Consider the following 21,654-nt stretch of genomic DNA (forward strand, 5'->3'; position numbering starts at 1 on the left):
CCTCCCCGCTTCCGTCCGTGCATCCAGGCGATTCCCCGCAACTCCTCGGTCCTTCTCGCTCCTCCGGGCCGCTTCGAACGGGGACCCGTCGCTCTCTCGCTCACGATTTTTCGGAAGGAGAGCGGCGCGAGGAGGTGGCGCTGCCGCGTTCGATGCCGCCGCCTCCGCCGCGAGACTACGCGGGCGAGGAGGAGGCGAAACGAGACGAAACGAAACGAGGCGAAAGGATGCATGTGCATGCCGCTTGCGATTCAGCGAGAACGGGGGAGGCGGAGGTAGAACGAGAGGTAAGTCGACGCGAGCGAATAATAGTCGAAACGACCCTGAAACCGAGGTCATCGTTGTCCGTTGGCCCGAACGATGCCCGAGAGCGTTCGTTCCTCCTCGGGCTTTGACGCGTTTCGCGCCGCGAACGCAAACGCGCGCCGCTCTTTTTTTCCCTCTCTCCCCCCTCTATCTCTCTCTCTCTCTCTCTCACTCACTCACTCCCGTTCTTTTCGGTAAAGACTCTGCGAGTTGCAAATTCGAGCATTCGAAGGCTCGCCGACGCGACGCGACGCCTTTCTTCTGTCTGCCGCTCCGTTTCGCTTCTGCGGAGGGAACGGCGGATGAATATACCGGGTGGGATAGATTGTGGGGTTAGGTTACGGATGCAACGCGCCGCTCCGCCGTTTATTCTCGCGACGTCGTTTGTTCGTCGCCTTCCGAAATACGGCGTGGCGCGCTCGTGTTTCGCGGGGAGGGGCGGCTAGTTAATTTTTCGTTTGTCGGCCCGACAAAGTCCCGCCGATTTTCGAGCCGTAGCGACCGCGTGCAACAGGACCGCCTCTCGGGCACGCGAGGCGCTGCGGCGCCGTCGGGAACGCTGAAACACGGCTCGCGTCGTTCCGCGCACAGCGTACACCGTAGGACTCTACGGCGTAGAGTCGGTTGTAGAACGTAGAGGAACATTCGCTCTCCTCTCGAGCTGTTTGCAGCACCGACCGGTTCTGCTCTAATTGCGTTTCCCGCGTACTTCGATCCCTCCGTGTTCGTTCGTTCGTCACGGTTCCTCTTCCCTGAATCGAAGCGGCGGGGCTTGCACCAAATTTTGACTGTCGTCGCGCCGCGTCAAAAAAAAAGACAATTTCGCTGCTCGATACTATAGACGTACCGCGTTCGCACAATCCCAGTGGTTTTCTTGGCTGGCATCGAACGATCGCGATTGCATCCACGTTTCCGAGCCGAGATGGCGCGCGCATTAGCGTTTCGCCGGAAGACGGATTCCGCGAGTAAATTCGGTGCCGGCGTTCGACTTTCTCGGCTTTCAGCCGTTTCGCTTTTCGTGTTCCCGGGGATCGAACGGAGAGTCACGGAGCAGTCGCGCGAGCGAGGTTGCGGGGTCCACGCGTCGGCGGGTCAACGTTCTCGATCGTTCAGCCGGGTCACGTTCGGGATAAGCGCGAGGAAAAGAGAAAGGTTCGGGGGGGGTGACGCGGAGACGAACGAGCGGGGACGAGCGAGACGAACGGCGACACCCGCGGGACAAGCCGCTAACGCTGCTACCTCCTCCGATAGGACCGCGAACAACGTTCGGGGCGAACGAATTTCGATTGGTTCGCGTCCAGAAATGTTTGCAGGGAATATTCCGACGTTCCGGCCGCGACGAGCGCGCTCTCTCTTCCAGGAGAGCCGGGCTGGGGTCTCGCTTTGTTTTAGAAGAGCGGACAATGAACGAATCCGCGTGGGCCGATACGTACGAGGAAACCGCGCCACGCGATTCCTCCTCGACCACGACCTGTTCGGATGTCCCGCTGCGGCAGGAGAAGCGAGAATGTTCCCCTCGGTGTGGTACGCAGACTCGCGCTGCGCCGCGGCGACGGCGGCGACGGCGGCGTGGCGGCGACGGTGCGGCGGCAGAGAGCTGCGATTTGCGAGGCGTGCAATGTGCGCGCAGTCGGACGTACTCTGACCTACTCGCATTGGAACTGGGGATCGCCGCCACCTCCGCCACGGAGGTGGGAACGGCGAGCGGTTTCTGCGCACTTTGGGAGAACCCAGTGACTCTCAGCGGTCGAGTGAATCGTCTCTCTCTCGCTCTCGACCGCGAGTTGCGATCGAGGGATGATCCCGTTTCCGTTTCCGATCCATCCGCCGCAGAATTTCGTCGGCCGCGCGCGGACCACCCGAGAGATCGTCGGCCCGCTTCCAACCGACCAGCGAGCCACTCGCGTCCGCACGAAAAAAAAAATAAAAGCGAACTTTACTTTATCGAGGAAACCGTAAAAGCGGTCGAGCAATATCGGAGCGGCGTAAACTTCGCGGTCGTCCTTCCTCGAGAACTCGGCTCTCCTTTTACGGCGGAGGAAGGTCGAAACGGAAAAAAGCGGTTCGTGGAAGGCGTCTATGTCCGATCCTTGGCCGGCCGGTGGCCGCCGTTGCCCGCCGCCACCCTCCCGCCGCCTCCCGTCGCCCGTCGCGCCCGCCGCCGCGCCGCGACGGCCACTTTGTCGGCGAGTTTATTATTCGTAACGGAGAATCCGAGAGGATCGACTGGGATTATCATGAAGGTTCTCCGTTTCCTACCTCTCCGTGCTTTCCGATCGGTTTCGCCTCGTTTTACGGGAATCGGGCTTGTTGTCGACGCTCGGAACGGAAACCGTCGCAAGATCGCCTCGCGATACCTATATCGAATCGTTCGATTCGCCGGCTTTCGCTCGCGCGCGATACCTGGAAAATTTGCCGAAACGTTCGACGGCAGAAGTATTTCTGTTCGCCTGTATCTCGTTGCGTTTAATCGTTCGTTTATTTCTCAGTCCATTTGAGCGCGCTAATTTGAAAGAGACTATATTCTCTTTACATTTATATGTACAGTTAGAGACCTGATTTTTACAATACAGCTTGGAAAGCAAGTATCAGCACTGCAACAGTCGAATTAAGAAAAAGCGACTCTATCTGGATCATCCAATAGAAATTCGGTCTTCAGATTCAGCGTTGTTCGCTTCAGCGACAGTGGAATAAAACCGTGCACGTCCGACGCGTCTCGCGACGTCGAGGAAACGGCGACCGTGGACGACGATCGGGTTTCGGTATCGCGAGGTTTTACACGACACCCGGTGATTCTCTCGAGCGGTCGAATTCGCTCGCGTTCGGCGAGAAGTGCCGCTAAACCCTCTTAGTGCCGAAGAACGATATATCGTTGTTGGCTACTCTTGAAAAAATATTGTCTTCTTATTGTTTTCATTAAAGAATTTCATTTCTTTTTTCTCCTCCCTTTTTGAATTTGGCACTTATTAAGTTCTACAAAATTCCTGCAATCTCTTTCTGAAACCTTATCAAACTATATCAAACGAGTTTTATACATTCAGCTCGGATATACAGGACTCTTTCGGTCGGCACTAAGAGGGTTAAACGATCGATGAAATTCTGGATCGGCCTCCAAAGAGGGCAGTGCCCGTGCAGCAGCGTCTCCGATCATCCGTTTCATTTCGATTAGATCGCGTTTCCATCCCGGCCTCGCTTTCCCACGGGAGCAGCGGAAGGCGGTGGGAGGTGAGGAGGGCGTAGAAGGGACCCGAGGAACGGATCCGAGGAGAGCGTTCCGCCGAGATTTACGAGCGGGTCCTCGCGTCTCGCATTCTCCGCGTTTTATCGACAAACCAATTTTCAGCGTTGCCCGCATAATTGTCCCGGCTTCGTACGACCGACGTGTTCGCGGCGCGATGAGAACCGCTTGCCGCGATCGTTTCGATGGTTCCGCGTTCGTGTTCGATACGAGGAGGAAGAAGGAAACTTGCCCGCGCCGCGGCCGGGGATTCTATTAGGGTGTCCCATAAGTTTCTTCCCTCATTTTGACGCGAAACGAATACACGATATTTGTTGTTTAAGGTGGATTTATCATGTTATATATGAACTCGAAACTACTGTATCAGCGAGTTCGTTTGTTCCAATGGAGTTTGTGCTATATTCTGTGCGGACGTATGTACATCGTATGTAGAGAAGTGGAACTTAACCCCTTGCAATACTATTCCTTTCACCCTGCGTTGATCACCCCTTATTCCACCTTAATATTTTTAATAATAGGACAAGATAATTTTTATTTATTTTCTTGCCTTTATATACTTCTGTTTCTAAACTTTGATAACAGAGAAATTTATTTTTATTTCGATCTAGAAAAAAATGAATAATATTAATATTTAATAGATGTTTCATGAAATCTGTAAAACGTCGGGACCCAGGTTTCCGATGGAGAATTGAAAAATTACAGTGAAATTAAACAAAGTTATCCGGGGTCCCTTCGAAATCGCGGCGCGCGCGGTTCCACGAGCGGGAGGCCTCGGAACCTCCGCTGCCTCTTCTCCCGCCTGCCACCCCCGCGGCCACCTCAACAACCTCCTCCGCAGAGCCCCGTTTCTCGCACGAGTTTTGCGCCCCTGCTTCTCGCTCGGTCGTCTTTCGGTTGTCACGAAATCGGACGTGGCACGGCCATTGAAACTCGAGATTCTCTCCCGAGACGGGGGCCATTCAAAATGCGCACCGTCCCGTACAATCTCCTTTTTCCCTTTCTCCGGCCTTTTGCCGAGGGAGAGCCTCCTTCGTGAAAAGGAACGAGGGTCCAGGATTCCGTGCCCGAGGATCCGAGAGGCCCCGAAATATAAAGAAAGGTCGTCCTTCCGGAGTACCAGCGGCGGCGGCGCGGGTGTGCGGCTATTAGTGCCGTAGCAGCACCGTGCTGCGTACGCGATTCAGAACGTTCCACGGGAGTTGACATTCCGATTGTCTGGCCCGCCTTGTTCGGATACCTGACACGAATAAACCCTATATAGAAGCAAAAGGCCCCGTGGTACCTGCGAATCGGTGCGGATCGATCCGACCGCGAAAATCCCGGCACCTTGTTGATCCCGTAGCGAGCCGCAGGCAGCCATATTCATAAACCTACACACCGAAAAACGGAGTGAAAGGAAGGGCGGGGTTACCATTACGGCTCATCGTCGCACAATGGACCGATCGACGAATTTCTATGGGAAATGTACGATGGTAATGCCGTTCATGGTATAAGTTGTACCCAGCCGGTGAACCTAACGGGAAACTCACTACTTTCGTTTACCGACATCTTTTCGTCGCGAACCAAATATTCTAATTGAGGGATTGCCGGGAAAATTGTTCTTGTTTATTATTATTGCCGCGAACTATGCGAGCACTTATACAACAGAGCAATTATTAAAATCCGCGATACAACGTGCTGACGTGAGACACCCCTATTATTTGACAATTTATCTAATATAGACTAATTTAATAATATAACCGAAATTTTCTCACTTGAATTAACAGCGTAGCAATTTCTAGTGTCGCCTTTCGAGTGAAGGAAAAATTAATTATTAATATGTAATAATAAACTAAGTATAATTATTAATATAACACAATCTCAACATAATAACAGACCAACAAATTGTTCGTCCGTAACAATTTATAACGAAATTAATATCTGGATATTTTCGTTATCAGAAAATTCTGAAGTTTCGCCGCTTACAAAATTTGTCCGTGGTAAAAAGTTCTGGTTCTGCTTTTATTATCTTTAAGATTTCCTAAGGGTGAAGCATGTTTATCTTCCTTTTTGGAACGCTTCCACGACCGTTTATAAGAGAGAGGGTCCCGGTGTTATTAGTAGCATCGACAATAAATTAAAGTTTCTGACTTTACGAGAAAGTTTCGTTAGTGTGCGCGACCTACGGCTCGCATCTTTATTGCGGGACCTCTTTAGCCCTTTCCGGCATTCCTATTGGTCGAAAGCGAATTAGTAATAACAGTGCCTTAAAAGTGTCCGGGGACACGCTAAACCAATTTCTTCTTCGTTCGGGCGGCGCGGTAAATAGAAGACATAAATTGCGGCGGCGGCGGCGACACTGAAAATCGTCGACGTCGTATCTTTTCTAGTTTATAGGACACTTTTTATAAACAATTGTTGTAATCTGTATAGAAATGATCCGCGAGCTTTGCTTGACGATTTCGTGTATAAAATAATATACAGTTATATACAATAGTTATCGAATAATGATATATAATTTCGATCAAAAGATATGTAAATGATAAATAAATAAAAAATGATATATAATAATGATGATATATAAATTCGATAAATTTTAATCAACCATTTGTTTTTAATTTCGAAGACATGGCTCGGGCTTAAAATTATACGACAAGAAAAATCTATCGATTTCGCATTAAAAACAAAAGGAGATTATTAATTGGACGCCCTAATATTTCCCGGCATGACTTTCATCCAGATCGCCTGTACACCGCGCCGCGCGCGTCGTCGACCAAAGCTGGGGCACCTTTTTGCCTCTCGAAAGAGTCGACGCGGCGACGACGTTTCGTAAACTCGGAGCGGTCCAACGCCGAGCGAGCGAGCGAGCGTAGCTGCCGAGCAAAGACCGATGACGCACGGGAAAACTCTTGCTTCTCGTTCGTCGTAACTTTTTTTCTCGCGGATACGGCGAACCCCGATTTCAAGTACTGTGGAAAGCCCGCGCCGCGATCGGTTAAATATAACTCGCGCGCGAATTCTCGGCTCTACTCTCCGCGGCCCACCTTGTCCCCCCAACCCCCTCCCTACCCCGCTCTGCTCTCGCTTGCCCGCTTACTACGCCGTAGACAGTAGACGAGCGCGTTTCGTTCGAAAGCTCGTAAACAGCGCGCATAAACTTGGACGACAGCGTGGAAACGAGGGAACGGCCGTGGTGGTGTTCCTCGTCGCGGAGCACCGCTCGAAACTCGCTCGGGATCGCGTTCGGATCGCGTTCGACCCGTCGCTCTAACCCACGATCGATCGTTCGCCGCTAGAGAAAACTCGGGTATCGCGATGGAAAGAGCGCGCCGCCTACGTCTCCCGAAGTCTTGCAGGCATACTGAGCTGCGTTGCTATAGCTCCGCTCTCATTTTTCAATATCTCGCAATTCTGGATGGAAGCGCGAGACGTTGTTAATATTTAACCTATTTGCATTTTGTACGTTGGACTCTGACCACGGTTATAATAATAATAATATAATAATAATATTCGTATAAATATTAATAAAACTCCGCATCCCCATGGAGAAGCCCGAAATATTGAAAACCGAGGGTGACGGTATAGTTATGCGCCTCGGTGTATTGTCTTGGGTTAGGTTGGGATCGAGGGAGGGCTGCGAGGTTCGCGAAGCAATCGAGGGTCTCGTCGAGGGCCGGGGCGAATCGATACGAAGAAGAGCAAAGGGGACCGAGAGATGTGCCGTCCCGAATTTCGCTGGAGGGCCGCGTCTCTCGCGGGCGAGTGTCGACGTCGACGAGGCAGCGAAATCACGAGGCGTCCCGCGACTCGATAGCCGCGAGTCGATAGCCGTCGTTCTTCCTTAGAAAATTTCTTCTCGCGGTCGTTCGTCGATTCCCCGGATGGGTGACCTACTTTCGAAACACGTGTCGTTTTACGAGCGTCGCCACCCGGCCGAAAAAACGTGTGCCTCGGTGGCTCTCAAAGCGCCCCGAGCGAGACTCGAAAACAGGGGTACCATTGTACCGGGGATACGACAGCTGCGTGCGCGACCATTTAAACCCGGGCTTTATTTAGCGATCTCGAGGAACGACCGCGCTATCCTCACGATCCCGTGTATATCTCCTTTCAGGATTCGCGCCGCGGTTTCTCGCTGCATCGCGGAAAAAATTTCGGCAGAGGAACAGACACCCTCGGCAAAACTCTAACCTCGCATTCATTAGTCGAGGTAGAATCGGGACAATCGGGGAGTAAAGGTCCTCTCGTTTCATCACTTTGCGGTCTCTATTCTTAATCAACGAACCGATCTATTAATTTTCTTATTTTCTCTTTTTACGTAAAATTAAAACATAATACTGTGCCACACGTGCCTACACTTTAGAAGATAAGATTCTTCTAGAATTATCCTAAACCGTGTGAAATTTATGAATATGTTTCCTAAGTATTTTAACCTAAATCGTAGGAGAAATATATTTCTTATAAGATATAAAATTGCTATTCCCTTGTGACGTGTATACTCGTCGTATGCAGCTAACAGGTTAATAAATGTCAGGTTATGTCGTTATACTATTCGTTCGACGAAAATGATTTGCGACCGTCACGACACCTGCCTATGCACTTAATACGATCGTAAAGGGTTAAGAAGAAGCGCTAATAACGCGGTTCCGAAAGATCGCGGCGCGAGGGGTTAATCGCACGATTTTCGCGGCTCCACGGCTCGCGCGGTCGCCGCGAACCGTTCCATCTCGTTCCCCTTTTCCTCTCCCTCTTCCTCTTGGCGATTCTAGAAATAGCGGTGTATTTTCCCTCGGAGGGAATCGAACTCGCGACCTTACCAGTTACACACCTCGACCGCACCCCGTTATATTTTTAGAAGGTAAACCGAAAGCCGCGACCACCGTTCCCGGTTCTCTCTCCGTTCGCGCTCGCGGCTGCGATGCATCACGAAAGCGATCCGATCTTAACACCCTTATGCACGGAGTCCGGCATATTACCGACGTATTCAGTATCGACGGATTAGGGGTTGTCGGTCGGCCTGGATGGCTTAATTGGTTAACCCCTTGCCGTATTATTTTAGTTAGGATTGGAAATTTAAATATGCAATTTATATTCATTGTGGGTTTAGATGTATGACGCTGTTATAATTATTATAGTGTTAATATTATGATATTATTAATGTAATTATAATCATAATTATTACACTAGTAATATTATAATATCATTATTACAATTATTGTTGTAGTATCGATGTGATGAATCTTACATATTAACACTTAAAGATAACACTTTCCTCTTTTTACCGGTTTTTAATGCGGGGGCACGGAAATTAGTACAGACACGATAACGCAACGGTAATTGGGACATGTGCCCTGTTATCCGCACGGTTATACTAATTTTCTCCTACACCGACGTGTACGAAACGCGCCCGTTTATTTTTACCGACAATTTTCTCGAATGTTCGATCGCGCGCGGCAGATTTTGTTCCGCCGCGTCGCGGACCACGAGGCGGCAGCCGTTTTCGCCGAAAATCGTGGCGGCGGGTCCCGTCGGGAGACGAGGGCGTTCGCGCGACATCCTCTGCGGTTTCGCCATTCTCCACCCGCCATCAACCGCGGTCTGCGCCGTCCGCCGCCACCATTCGACACTATCCGCCGCCGTCCGCCGCCGGCCGGCCGGCAACAATTTTGCATTCGACGGAGGGGCAGGTATAACTGCCGAGGACGAAACCTATTTCGTAGAACCAGTTCCGTCGGAGAAGCCTGGAGATTTACGACCGTTCGGGGCCCCCTTTCGAATCGTGCCCGACCCCGTCCGCCGCCGCCCCCTCCCCGTCCGCGCCACTGTCTCCAACTACGTTCGATTCGGTTTCGTGGAGTCCCGCCTTTGATTTTCGCTGAATCGCGCTGCGATGCGCGACGGTGCGTGACGATTCCGACGTTCCACGACCGCGGGGACCGTGCGGGACGGTAATTTCTCGCGCGTTGCCCAACGCCGACTTGGGAACGAAAAAAGTGGACAATCAGGGTAGAGGAGATGCGACAGATTCTCTTTAATTGTCCTGCAGTTTCTAGAGAGGAATGGACAGTTTGGGAAGAGGAGATACGATTCTTCCAAAATTTTCCATTTTTGACATCAAGCTGTTAATTAAAAATAGAATATAACCATCGTGTCTCCTCTTCCTTAATTACCCTCCTTGTCCATTTTGATTAGTGAGAGTAAAGTCTCCCCAATTGTCCTGCTCGTAAGCATAACTGGACAATTATATTTACGATTCTTTCTATACATATAGACAATTTTGGAAGAGAAGATACTACTTTATACAAGCTGAGGTTCAATTAGAGAGAATTTACAGTGGGTCGCTGATAAACATTAAATCCATGGAAACTGAATCCGAAGATTCGCGCAGTTCGCCGAGTCTCTTGTCGCTCGTTGCATCGTTCGAATCGGAACGTTCGCTTGTTAAACGCACTCAAGGTCGTGCCGAAGGAGCCAGGGTTGGCGCAACAGTTCGCCTGCACTGGCAACAGGCGCGGATCTTTCGTTGCCGCTAATTTCAAGCCGGACTTTCCCGACACGTGTTTCCCAATCGTTCCGGGCCGCCTAGAAATTAATAAGATTTATCTAGCCGTTTATTCGACTGGACGTTTGTCCAGTGCCGCGTGCTCCCTATCCCGTCCGTCTCCCTTCCTGTTTACCTACCTGCTTGCCTTCTCGCCTGCCTGCCTGCTGCTTGCCTGCTTGCTTGCTTACTTGTCTGCCGACCCGCCTGCCTGCCTGCCTGCCTTCGTACCTACCTACCTACCTACCTACCTACCTACTTACCTTTCTACCTACCTACCTACCTACCTACCTTCCTTCCTTCCCAGCTACCTACCTATAAGCCAGCCAACCGAGTTACCTGCCCCTCGGTTTGTCCGTTTCTTTCATCAATCTCTGCGTTCATATTTCGTAGCTCGAAAATATCACAGAATATTCGGCCGATTCCGTCGAAATCGTAGACCCACCGATGCGAGAATTTACGAAACGACCAGGCGAAACAGAAGTTGTCGATCCGAAGCGACAGTGGAACCGCGATCGTGTAAAAGTCGACGGTATCCGTGGAAACGCGGCGTTCGAGCGCGTTTCTTCGAAACTCGTTCGCCGAGGCGCAAATGCGTCATCTATGTGGCTCGACCTTGCACTGTGCGTCCGGTGTTCCGTGATTCGTCTCCTCGATTGCTTAGAATTTATGGCGGAGGTCGCAGAGGTGTATCCGCACCTGCATCGTTAGGCTAGTGTTCGTGCCGGACAATTGAAATCTCAAATCTCAAATCTGAAACATGAAATTTGACATTTGAGACCTGGTGTCTGAAAACTGGTACCTGAAACTGCGAACCTGAAAGCTTGGACCTTAAATCTCATATCTGAGATCTGAAATCTCGGACCTCAGACCTTAAATCGCAAACTTAAAATCTGAAACCGCAAACTTGAAACCTCAAACCCCAAATTTAAAACCTGAAACCGCAAACTTGAGACCTCAAACTTAAAACTTGAAAGCTCAATCCTGAAACCTGAAACCTCAATCCTGAAATCGAAAGCCTGAAACCTGAAACCTGAAATCAAACGCAGTCGAAGCCGCACCCCCATACGTGACTGTTCGAACACACGTAGCAGTGTACCCGTACCCATCCCTGTATCTCCGAGCATTTGATCGCTCGCGAGTAGGATCCTTCGCTTTCACCGAGGTTCTTTCGAACGCGAGCCTCGCCCGGTCATGGTTGCGTAACCAACAAACTACACGACCTGGTTCCCATAATTGCTCGATGCTTGATGCTCGCCCGCGTCTGCGTTCGTCCCGGTCGCGGCGATCCTAAAACGTTTCGAAAATACGGTCTAACCGGAATTCGAAACACCCAAAACGAAGAACGAACGGGTCTCTAAAGAATCGCAAGGATTACTCAATTTACCATGATCAGCGGTTTCCGAACGCTTTGACCCTTTCTATGGTGGAATACCTCGCCGAATAAATTTATTTTTTCAAACCTATTAAAAAAGAATAATCTCGTGAATTACTAACATAAATTAATGATTTATTAATAAATTATATATTACCTCCTCTGAAGTCCGCTGACGGAGTGTTAAAACTGATACAGAATCGGCGAATCAGCAGACAGGCGAACAGTTTACGTAAACTCGTTTTGTATTTCACGGCGTTGCTTGCAAATATGTCAATTTTATCGCTGTTGTCATTGACGAGTTGAAAAATATCATGTAAAATAATGCGTTCGCGTCGCAGTCGTGTGTCGCGGTGGCAGACAGGCCGCACACGGACTCGGGTCGCAAGACGGACCTGGCGGCGCAGCGTATCCCATCGCGGCTGGCAGCACGGGTTTCCGCACTTTGCAGTCGACTTTTTGCTTTCCAGTCGCTTTGCCACGAGAGGGAATGAGTTTTTCGGTCGGTGACGCTTGTCCTGTAGCAGTCGGGAATAACTCTGCGATCGCGCGACGTCCGCGTCCGCACCCGCGACGCGTCGGTGTGTTCGTGTCTCTCGATACCGAGAACTCGGGCCGCGCGGGCCAGTGCTCGTCCTCCGGCCGCACCTTCGAGCCTTCGAGCTCCCGCGAAAAGCCTCCTCGTCCGTTCCTGTTGCTTCCGCTTCGCTTCTGAGTTCACGATACTCTCCTCGTCGCTCCGCGTTCATCGCCGCTCGAACCTCTTTGTCACCTACACCGGCCACGGACTCTACCTGTGGCTTTGCCTACAGCCTACAGCTGTCCAAGCGCCGACGCGACTCGTTCGACCTTTTCTTTTCCAACAGAGCGAAAAACGCGGCGGAAACGCGCGCATTCAGAACCCCAGATACGGAAATTAGTGGAAAAGAATCGATGTTCCGTTTGCGAGTAGCGTATCTAAAATGTGGGTCTTCAATGTCCCTGTTGAAATAAATTGTATTAAATAAATTCATTAAATACAATACAGAAAAATGAAAGATAAAATAAAATAAAATTCGTCAAATCGATGAAAATCCTGCGGAAATGTTATCCCGAATCCCGGCGATCGGATCGTTCAAATTTTCATAAACGTCGAGCCGGCGAACGTAGAACCGCAGAGAGCCGCAGCATCGCGAACACGCGCGCGTCATTGCCAATTCTCGCGTTTCCCGCCCTACAGATGGGTGCACCTATTAATAACCAAGCTCCGCGAATCGCTCGACGAACCGTAATGACGTTGCCGAGGACCTCGTTTATTCGCAGCGAGGAAGGTTAACGAATCTCTTTAATGTTCGCGCCCTTGGCGAGCTGCCACGCGGAATTTCAAGCACGAGCATCGGAAATCTCTCGATGCCCTCGCGCTCGGGTTCGCAGCCGCCTGTCGCGCGACCGCGTCGATATCGCGCTTATACCGAGGTGTCGCGCATCAGCATACAAATTCTTGAGCGATTCTTGCTCGAGGTTGGTCGCGTCTTCGCCGATGCGTGCGTCTCTCGTCGCCGACCGCTCCTCGAGCAGCTCCGGGATTCTGGCGCGTTTGGAGGAACGCTGAAAATGGTCCGACCGGAAACGATCGTACCCGAAGTTCAGCAACAACAGCCTGCCGAAGCCAGGCTCCCAGATAAACGTAAACGGTAGTCTCGAAACTGCTCGGGGCTGCGATCTGGTGAGATTTCTTCCTCGAATGCTTCACAGCACGACCCCGCTGTTCGCCTACAGAACGTCGAATGGTGATGCGAACCTTCTGAAATCTGTGCACTATTCCAAGCATTCGCGTTCAACTCGTTGAAGGCAGTTTACTCTTGAACAGAAATTCCATCGAACAATGTAAGGTTAACGATCGCGTAAATGGAATTGTCGTGAGCTCAAGTCACACGATCGTTGTTCCAGATTTCTACAATATTTTCAAATGTTACTTACTTATCTGTTTATATTGCTACTAACCTCCTCGGTATACGACTTGTTTCATGGATGCGTAAATCAGCATTTATTTCTTATTAGTAAGTTTCTATGCCATTTATTATGTGACTTAATAAATATGAATTATATTTATATTCGTTTCAATGCTTACATATAAATGATAGATGGGTGAAATTTCATGTCAATAACGTAGGTTATGTTTGTAATCTTGACGAGTCTGAGATGATATAGGGCAAGATGTTAATAGTGCAGTACGGCCTGTTGAGTAAATAAATAAATAATTATATTAATAAAGAGCTTTCAGAATTTCCTTGCAATACAAACTTTATTAATACAAGGTGCCCCAAAAGTTACCCGCAATCAGAAAATAAGAGGATTCTGTAGTTATTTGAAGCAACATTTTTCTTTGCACAAATGCAATCCGTCGCTACCTTCACGAGTTATTAACGAGGAACAGTGACCAATGAGAAGCGAGCTCGGCCACTTAGCACCAGACGAACTCGTTTCTCATTGGTTAATGTTTTCATTAATGACTCGTTAACGACGCATTGGAGAAAAATTTTGTAAAGGAAAAAGTTGCGTCAAATGACTTTAGGAACCCTTCATTTCATTATTGCGAGTGACTTATGCAACAGTTCGTATAATTACACACTATGTGCCCTCAACAACTGTTTAAACCGTTTACATATCAATGCTATTGGAAATTGGATCATGAGACACAAACACAGCGGAGTACATCAGATAAAATCATGACTGTATTTTGAAAAGCGACCGAAGCACGTTTACACTGTACGATTCTAAGATCCAAAGTGAGGAGTGAAAGACGAGCGTTATGCTTCCACAGACCCTATCTGTCCCAGTGTAAACAGACGAAGTATGGACCCAGGCTAGTATTACAAATTAACGTCCTCTTCCGAACGCGAAGTTAGTAACGCGGAAGATAAGTATTGTATATCGACCAGATAAATCCAACGAATGCCGATCGTTATTGCCGCTCTCCCGGCTTTGTTGTAATTTCTCCACTTCATTCAGATGCTGTCACCGTCATCGCTACACTGCGGATCCCCCATGCACTTACGATAAAAATGGTAATGTCAAGGTTATGTCTGTATACTGAATCGAATTAAAATAACATTTTAATACATTTTTACTGTCGTAAGGAATTTTAATCGAATTCGTAATTTGAAGTAACATTTCGTACAAATCAATACTAAGAAATTGCCAGTGAATTATGTCTGTAAAATAAATGTTAAATTAATTAAAATTTTAGAAGAACTCAAGGAGACCATTGTATAGTTTGCAACTTGTTCGAATTCGTAAAAGAAAAGGTAAATGTCCGAGCATTATTTTTATTTTACATAAAAATCTGCAGTCCAGATATTATTCTTCTCATTATTAGTATCATTATGATTATCATCATTATTATTATAGTATTATTCTTATATTATTATCCATTTTATTATTATTCTTATTATCATATATTTGTACTTGTAAACACAGATGGATCTACTAAATACGAATGTGACTCGTTTTAAATCGTCGAGCCGCCGGACGAAGATGTCCGACGAGCACGTTTCCCAATGCCGTTCACAAGGTCCGACACGGCGACGAGTCCCGACGAGTCGGAACAACGTCCCGACGAGGATCGATGCCGCTGATTCATTCGGATTTCTGGTGGCCGCGCGGTCCACCAGTTCGTTGGTCTACGTATGTCATTAAATGTCAGAGTTGACATCGTTTGACCCGTCTTCCCGTTGCTCCCGGCGCACAGTGTCGCCTGGTTGTGGGCCGGTCTCCCGGCCGCGTCTCGCTTCTTATTCCTCGCTTCTCATTTCTCGCGGCTCGCGGGCTCGCGGATCGCTGCTCGCAGGCTCTCTGACTTGCGCCAGGGCCGTCGGTACGAGGTCAACGGCAAATGGAATCGTTGCCTGCGAACGCACGATCTCGTCTCGCTTCACCTCGCCTCGGTTCGCTTCTTGTCACGCATGGTTCCTCTTCTTGTCTGGACATCGCGTGTTTTCCAAACACCGCGGCCAGCAACGCCTTTCCCTTTTTTCCCTTTTCCCTTTTCCATCGATCCGCGGCGCTGATATCGGACCGCCGTTCGCGAACAACCGCCGCAACCGAGGTCTGTGTAGACGGACCAATTACTGTGTCTTGTTGGCAGAATTTTCTAGAGTTTCCGACTTAACTCGTTCGAGTTGTTTTAATTCCATTCTAATAATTTTAATAATTTTTTGAAAATGTAAACGGTACATTAATTATGTCAAGGCACAGTAATTGGTTAGTCCACAGCAGATGACTCCGTCACCTTGTGCCGGGCATTTTGGCCAAATCTGACGCGCGCTATCTCGGTCGTAGGGATCCGAGCAGTGCGTGTCGTAGCTCGCGTCATCTTCTTTAGCTACGCAGTCTCGCGAATCCGATTTAAACAGTAGACGGTCGATCGGTCAGTTGGTCGATTGAGCGAACGAGCGAACGATCGAAAGGGCAGACAAGAAGGCGAAGAATAGCGGCGGTGTGGAGGAGTCAACCGGTCGAACGACCAGCCAGTCGTCCAGCCAGTCCGCGGTTGTATGCGTAGACACGTAGCGCTGAGTGTAGAGTGTAGAAACAGCCTGTCAGCCAGTCAGTCTCCGGCCACATACGTACACGTATAGCTGCGCAGCTGTTAACATTCGGATGGCCGGGGCTCGGGTTCGTTTGGACCCCGTATTTAAATATTGGTCCCCGACTATCTAGTCTCCGTCGATTAATTGAAATCTTCACATGTTTAACGAGCTTTCTAGAAAAAGTAATGTGTTCAGTAGCAGCTCATACCAGTCACCAATGACTGACAGTAGTTTTCGTCCATTTCCGTCACCGGTGACTCACGATATACAACTGGAAAAATTATATTTTTGCATTAACAAATTTTTGGTAATTTTACTAGTATTATTAATGCTAAACTTATCGCCTCGAAAGGCATCGTATTGATTTATAAAACTGACGAGACTGAATTAATTTAAAGCTTCCACCATTTTTATTAGAATTTGTATTTTAGCAAAATTCTTTGTCGAGTCGTTTCTTAAGAGATTCTTCCGTTTCCCAAGTTTTGGAAGTACAAAAATTTGAAAATAAAAAATAGGAGGCCAGCTATGCTGACTGGCATGGCAGGTTTGGGTGTTAAAACACGGTGTACACAAAAATGCTTGAGCAAAGAAGCTCGTCTGAAAGCTTCTTCCGGAAGCATTTTCCAAATACTGGGAATTGTAAAGGTACAAATTGAAAGACGTTCGTCTCGACTAGTTCGGTAGCAAATAGAACAAATAATGCTTGCGTCGATTTATTTGAAAACGTAGACGATCAAAAAATGTAATGTCAATTCTAAGCTAAAATTCATTTTATCAATTGTACATATATTACAAAAACTACAGCTACAATGTAGTTTTTGATGTATATCGCTAAGTTCGAATCGCAGCCATCGACGGCAAATCTTCGTCTGCCATTAGCGAAATAAGAAGAGACAAGCGACGCCCGTCGATTTGACGCTGACGCGGCTGTCCCGTAGGTCTGTATTTTCGTGAAGAAGGTTTGCCGTCGAACGTTGGGCTACACGCAATCATTGTAGAGTATGCATAGAGTGTACGGTATACGTATACAGGCAGCTAGCTGGCCGCTCCGCCGCGCCGCGCCTCGCCGTGCCTCGTTTTCAGGCAGGCCAGGCATCGAGGCTGCCCCCTGAACCGGATCGCGGCATTAACCTCCGCCGGCGTTCTATATCGCTGTACGCCCCTGCGCCCCTGCGTCCCCGCCGCCACCCTATCAACCGTCGACCCTACCATTACCACTATGACCACCACTACCACCGCCGCCGCCGCCACCCTCTCCAGCGGCGCTTCTCCCGTTTCTACCTCTTCCCTCCTTCTTCCTCCATCCTCGTTCCCTCCCTCGATCTCATCGACCACCTTCGCGTCGATGATTCTTCCCATCTGCTCTTCTCGCGGCCTCGCGGCCTAGCCGCCACTATATCGCGGCTCTCTTGCCGGAGGATTTCCCACAGTTCGGCTCGGTCTGTCCGTCCCGCGACGCAAAAACTGCATCGCTAGGCCGTGGCGACAATTTACGCAGAGGATGGCGCGGCGTTCTCGCGGCTCGGCTCGCGATATCTCGCGTCCGCCACGCAGGAAAATCGAGTTACCGCGTGATGAATTCTCGAACTCGTCGGGAGGCCAGCGGGGGCAGGGAAGAGACAGGCGACGCGAGGCACCGTAAGCGCGAGCCGAAATGGGACGAAACGGAACGAAACGGGACGAGACGGGTCGGGAAGGATGAGACGAAGCGAATCCAAGCGATGCAAGGCAGGGCCCGCTGCGAGCCAAACCATCAGGCTGGAGAGCACGGCCGAGAGAGAGAGAGAGAGAAAGAAGAAAGAGAGAGACGGAACGAGACAGGACGAAAACGAGCAAGCTCGAGGTTAGGCGATGCGTGTAGAGGGGCGTAGAAGAACGGTGAACGTCGCCGAGAGGTTGGGGAGGGAGAAACAAGGCGAACCGAGGTCGCCGCCGGATTCGGGAGACGCCGTCGGCCGGAGCGAGTGCCCCGATCCGCGATTATTCTATCATCCGTGCACATTGGTTGAAACGTTGAAACGTTTCATGCCGAACGCGATCTTTTCTTCTGCGAATGCCGGCCGCCGCGGAACATCAAACGCCCAGCGCCGAACTCGAACGATCGCGTTTGTCGGTTTGTCGACTGCGCGATTCCAAGGTCAACTTCTCTCTACCGAGCGTAGAATCCTTTGCGGCTGATCGACCGCCACGTGAATCGTGGGGCCCCCTGCTTTTCTCGCGGGCAAAAGCGACAACACCGACCGGACTATTTATCCCGTGTGCCCGTCACTCTCCGTCGTCATCGTCGCCGTCACCGTCGTCATCGTCGCCGTCACTATGCTTCTCCGCTCCTTACACTATTCGCTTCCTCGCTAATCTTATCGCCGCGTAACGCACCGCGTCAGCTCTCTTTCGCAAGTATGTATTTATAATCTTCGCATTTATTTAGTCATTTATTTATTTATCCAGTTATTTATCGATTGATGGATTTATTTATTTATTGAAACAGACGGAATCAAAGCATTGGTACAACGAGATACGGAAGAGTGGACAATCGACGACGTATGGTAAAGTTAAATGATATTTAACGCTGAACCTATTAATTACTAATAGCAATTAGCGTGTAAGGTAGAAGAAAATTAGATTTTTAAAATAGTGTTTACATATGGAAATAGTCTTTTCATATATATTTAAATTTATATTCTGATGTTTACAGAATTACAAAATAAAGAAAATGGTCACTTTGACGACTGGAGGAAGACACGGGAAGAAGGATGAAACGGCTGGCAACGAGAAAGGACAGTGAGCTGAACGGTAGTGGCGAATAGCGCGTGAAGCAGGGCCGAAAGAAACGATACGAGGAAGAAAGATGGGAACCGGTCCCTCGGGAAAGAAACGAACGCGTATCCGATTTTCTTCGTCGGGGAAAAATTATTTGCCCGAGATGAGGAGGAGAGAGTTTGCCTAATGGTAGTGGAATGGGAGAAGCAAGGGAAAAAAACAACGGTAGAGAAAAGAGTAAAGGCAAAAATGAGAAGAGAAAATAGAAACGCGCAGAAAAGAGAGAAAAGCGAAGAGCGACGGGAATAAGAATGGAAACCGCAACGGAAATGGAAATAGAAACGGGAATAAACCTGTAAACGCAGTGAAATGTGATCGGAGGCGATCGAATGCGCCGCGGCCAGGAGAGACCGCTGGTGAACTTTGGCCTTGCGCTCGCGAGGGCAAGGCCAGCGAACTGCAACGTTTGCTCGAATCGCCGCGGCCAGACTCTCCCCGTGTGTCCTCGATGCATCGCGATGGCGATCTACGATGGCCGATCCTTTTCACACCCAGAGGAACACGCCGCAGAAACGAGCCTCTCGGTCGCGACCGATCCGGCGCGGCGCGTAGAGGCGGGCGTTACGGTCAAGTTTTACGGCTCGGGAGTTTTTCCGGCGACCCAGGTGTGTCTGGTCTGGTTCAGTGGTGCGTGTTTCTCGACCGACGGGTCGACCCGCAGCGCGGGACGAGCTACGCGAAAATATCGTCCCGGCGAAAACGATCGACCGCGCGCATTCTGCCCTTGACTACCGCGAATCACGAGGTCGAACCGAGCTCGTAGAGATTATGCTATATCGATCGTCGGGGACACATGGCCAGAGAGAACTACGACTATGTAGTACAGGGATGGTATTTTCCCCCGACTTTTCAATTCAGAACAATACGTCGCGGTCGCGTCACGCCGACGGAACGGGAGGACGTTTCGTACTGTCACGCGACACCTCGACAACTTGTTTGCACTGGTACGGTCCCGGTCGGAGGCCGTTCGATCCGCGGCGCATGCCGCACAGCGCAGATTCTCCGAGAGCTCGGTCTTTTTATCGATATCCGTCGTTCGTTGACTCGACGCGTGTTCATCTTCTTTCTTTCTTCCTGTTCCCGTGTTCTCTCTCTCTCTCTGTGTCGACGTTTTTTCCCCAGTTTTCTGGTTCTCGTGTAAATTGGCCCAAATTCGATCGTTCCCTCGCGATGCACTCTCGCGAATTTGCGCGATCGCACGGTACGATCGAGGCAGGTCAACGAGCCCACGGTTGGCTGATTTTGGCTCGCGGTTACCGAGGTTGCAGCGGAGATCCGCTTCGGTGAATTCACCCGATTCGATTACCTTTCGATCGCACGCGCGCCGTCCAACTTTTCCGATTCGCTCAAAACCCTACAGTATAGAAGTTAGGTCTTTAGAACAAGCGTCGGCGAACTTTTTTGAATACCAGTCAAATGTACTGTAATATAAAATCTAAAAACAATGCATGTACTATCATTGTAAAAATTGGCGTCTACCCAATTGTGAAATTATCAAATGGTCACTTGGTGACCCGTTGGTTCATAGGTCGCCGACGGTCATCTACTACAATCCTCTAGTAGATCATTACATGCAGTACCAGCGGCTCGTCAGGTCGTTCACCGAAAAACGTTATCATTAGTTCCGCGATTCGATCGTCTCCGACTTTCTTTCGGAAGAATCGTGTTCCGGTGATTCGATAGCCGGGCTTGTAATTACATCGTAATTTATGCGTGTTACGGTGTACCGTCCGACCGCCCGATATCTTGGGCCCTTCGAGCATCCTTCGCTCCGACCACTCTTTCCCCTTTGCCGACACTTTGTCCCAGTTTGCAGCTGTCCCGTTCCCTCTCTCTCCCATCCTCCTCCTCCTTTCCTTTCTCCTCCACCTCCATCGCGATTCCACTAGTTGATTTCGTGCGAGAGTTCATCCGCTGGCCGGCCTAGCAATTTCTACGGCGCAGTTCAAGTTTCGTAGAACCGCGACGAGACGGGGCGCGTGGTGGGCGCGGGTGGCGCGAGGAGAGACGAACGAGCGGCGGGAGTAGCCGAGAGGAGGCGAGAGGAGAGGGCCGGCGTGGGGAGCGATTCGCAGACGACGCGTCTGCTCGTGCGCGCTCGACGCGCGATAAGATAAATACGAAACCCGCGAAGGCTCGTCGCTGATTCATCGATAGCCGTTCGCAACTGCGTAATACCGGAATGCTGTGCTCGCGGTCGCTCACGCGAACCAGATCCAGACGAAAAAGATCAATGTTATCGCCGCTCGGCAGATAGATATCGGTCGATACACCTACGACGCGGTCGCCGATACGTTTCTCGACCTTGGCGATCGATCGGCCGCGCTTCAGCCTTGAGCCGAAACACGTGAAAATGATCACGGGTTTGTCCGATTACCAGGAGACCGCCCCGTGAGAATGGACAGAGTTCGCTATCCGCTGTGATTTCGATGAAATTCATACGGATGTGTCGCAGCGCAGCACACTGCAAGATAAGAAAATATAATTAATAAACAGGAAAAATAACATAATTGATATTGTATTTATAGAGCGACTACTGTGCGGCGTAGCATGGTGCATCACGGTGTGTTCGAGGCGAGGAACGAACGAAATGGAACGGAGTCGAAGGAATTTCGGTGCAGTCCACGGCCAAATAGCCAAACGATGAAGCGGGCAAACGAGCAAACGGCGCGGCGGACGAACGAACGGCGAAGAGGGGCGGGGGTAAGACGGTCGAGGAGAGTCGCCGGTCGGATTTCCTCGCGGCCCATCGGGCCCCGAGAGAATCGACACGGGCCACCGTGCGAGTAACCCGAAACCGACCGGCAAGTTTTTCTCGCCTATTTGT

At 49.9% G+C, this 21,654-nt stretch overlaps 1 long non-coding RNA gene across 2 annotated transcripts; it reads left to right on the forward strand.

Annotated features, from left to right (window-relative positions):
- Positions 1–216: 216 nt before the first annotated feature.
- LOC144468741 (uncharacterized) lies at positions 217–20,459 on the forward strand. Of its 2 annotated transcripts, none has more exons than XR_013493854.1 (3): positions 217–287; positions 18,496–18,553; positions 18,703–20,459. It is a non-coding gene; the product is annotated as an uncharacterized LOC144468741 (long non-coding RNA). The 2 variants fall into 2 exon arrangements; XR_013493855.1 differs by lacking the exon at positions 217–287 and adding an exon at positions 18,082–18,404.
- Positions 20,460–21,654: the final 1,195 nt, after the last annotated feature.

The sequence above is a fragment of the Augochlora pura genome, chromosome 4 (assembly GCF_028453695.1).
Source record: "Augochlora pura isolate Apur16 chromosome 4, APUR_v2.2.1, whole genome shotgun sequence".
Lineage (NCBI taxonomy): Eukaryota > Metazoa > Arthropoda > Insecta > Hymenoptera > Halictidae > Augochlora > Augochlora pura.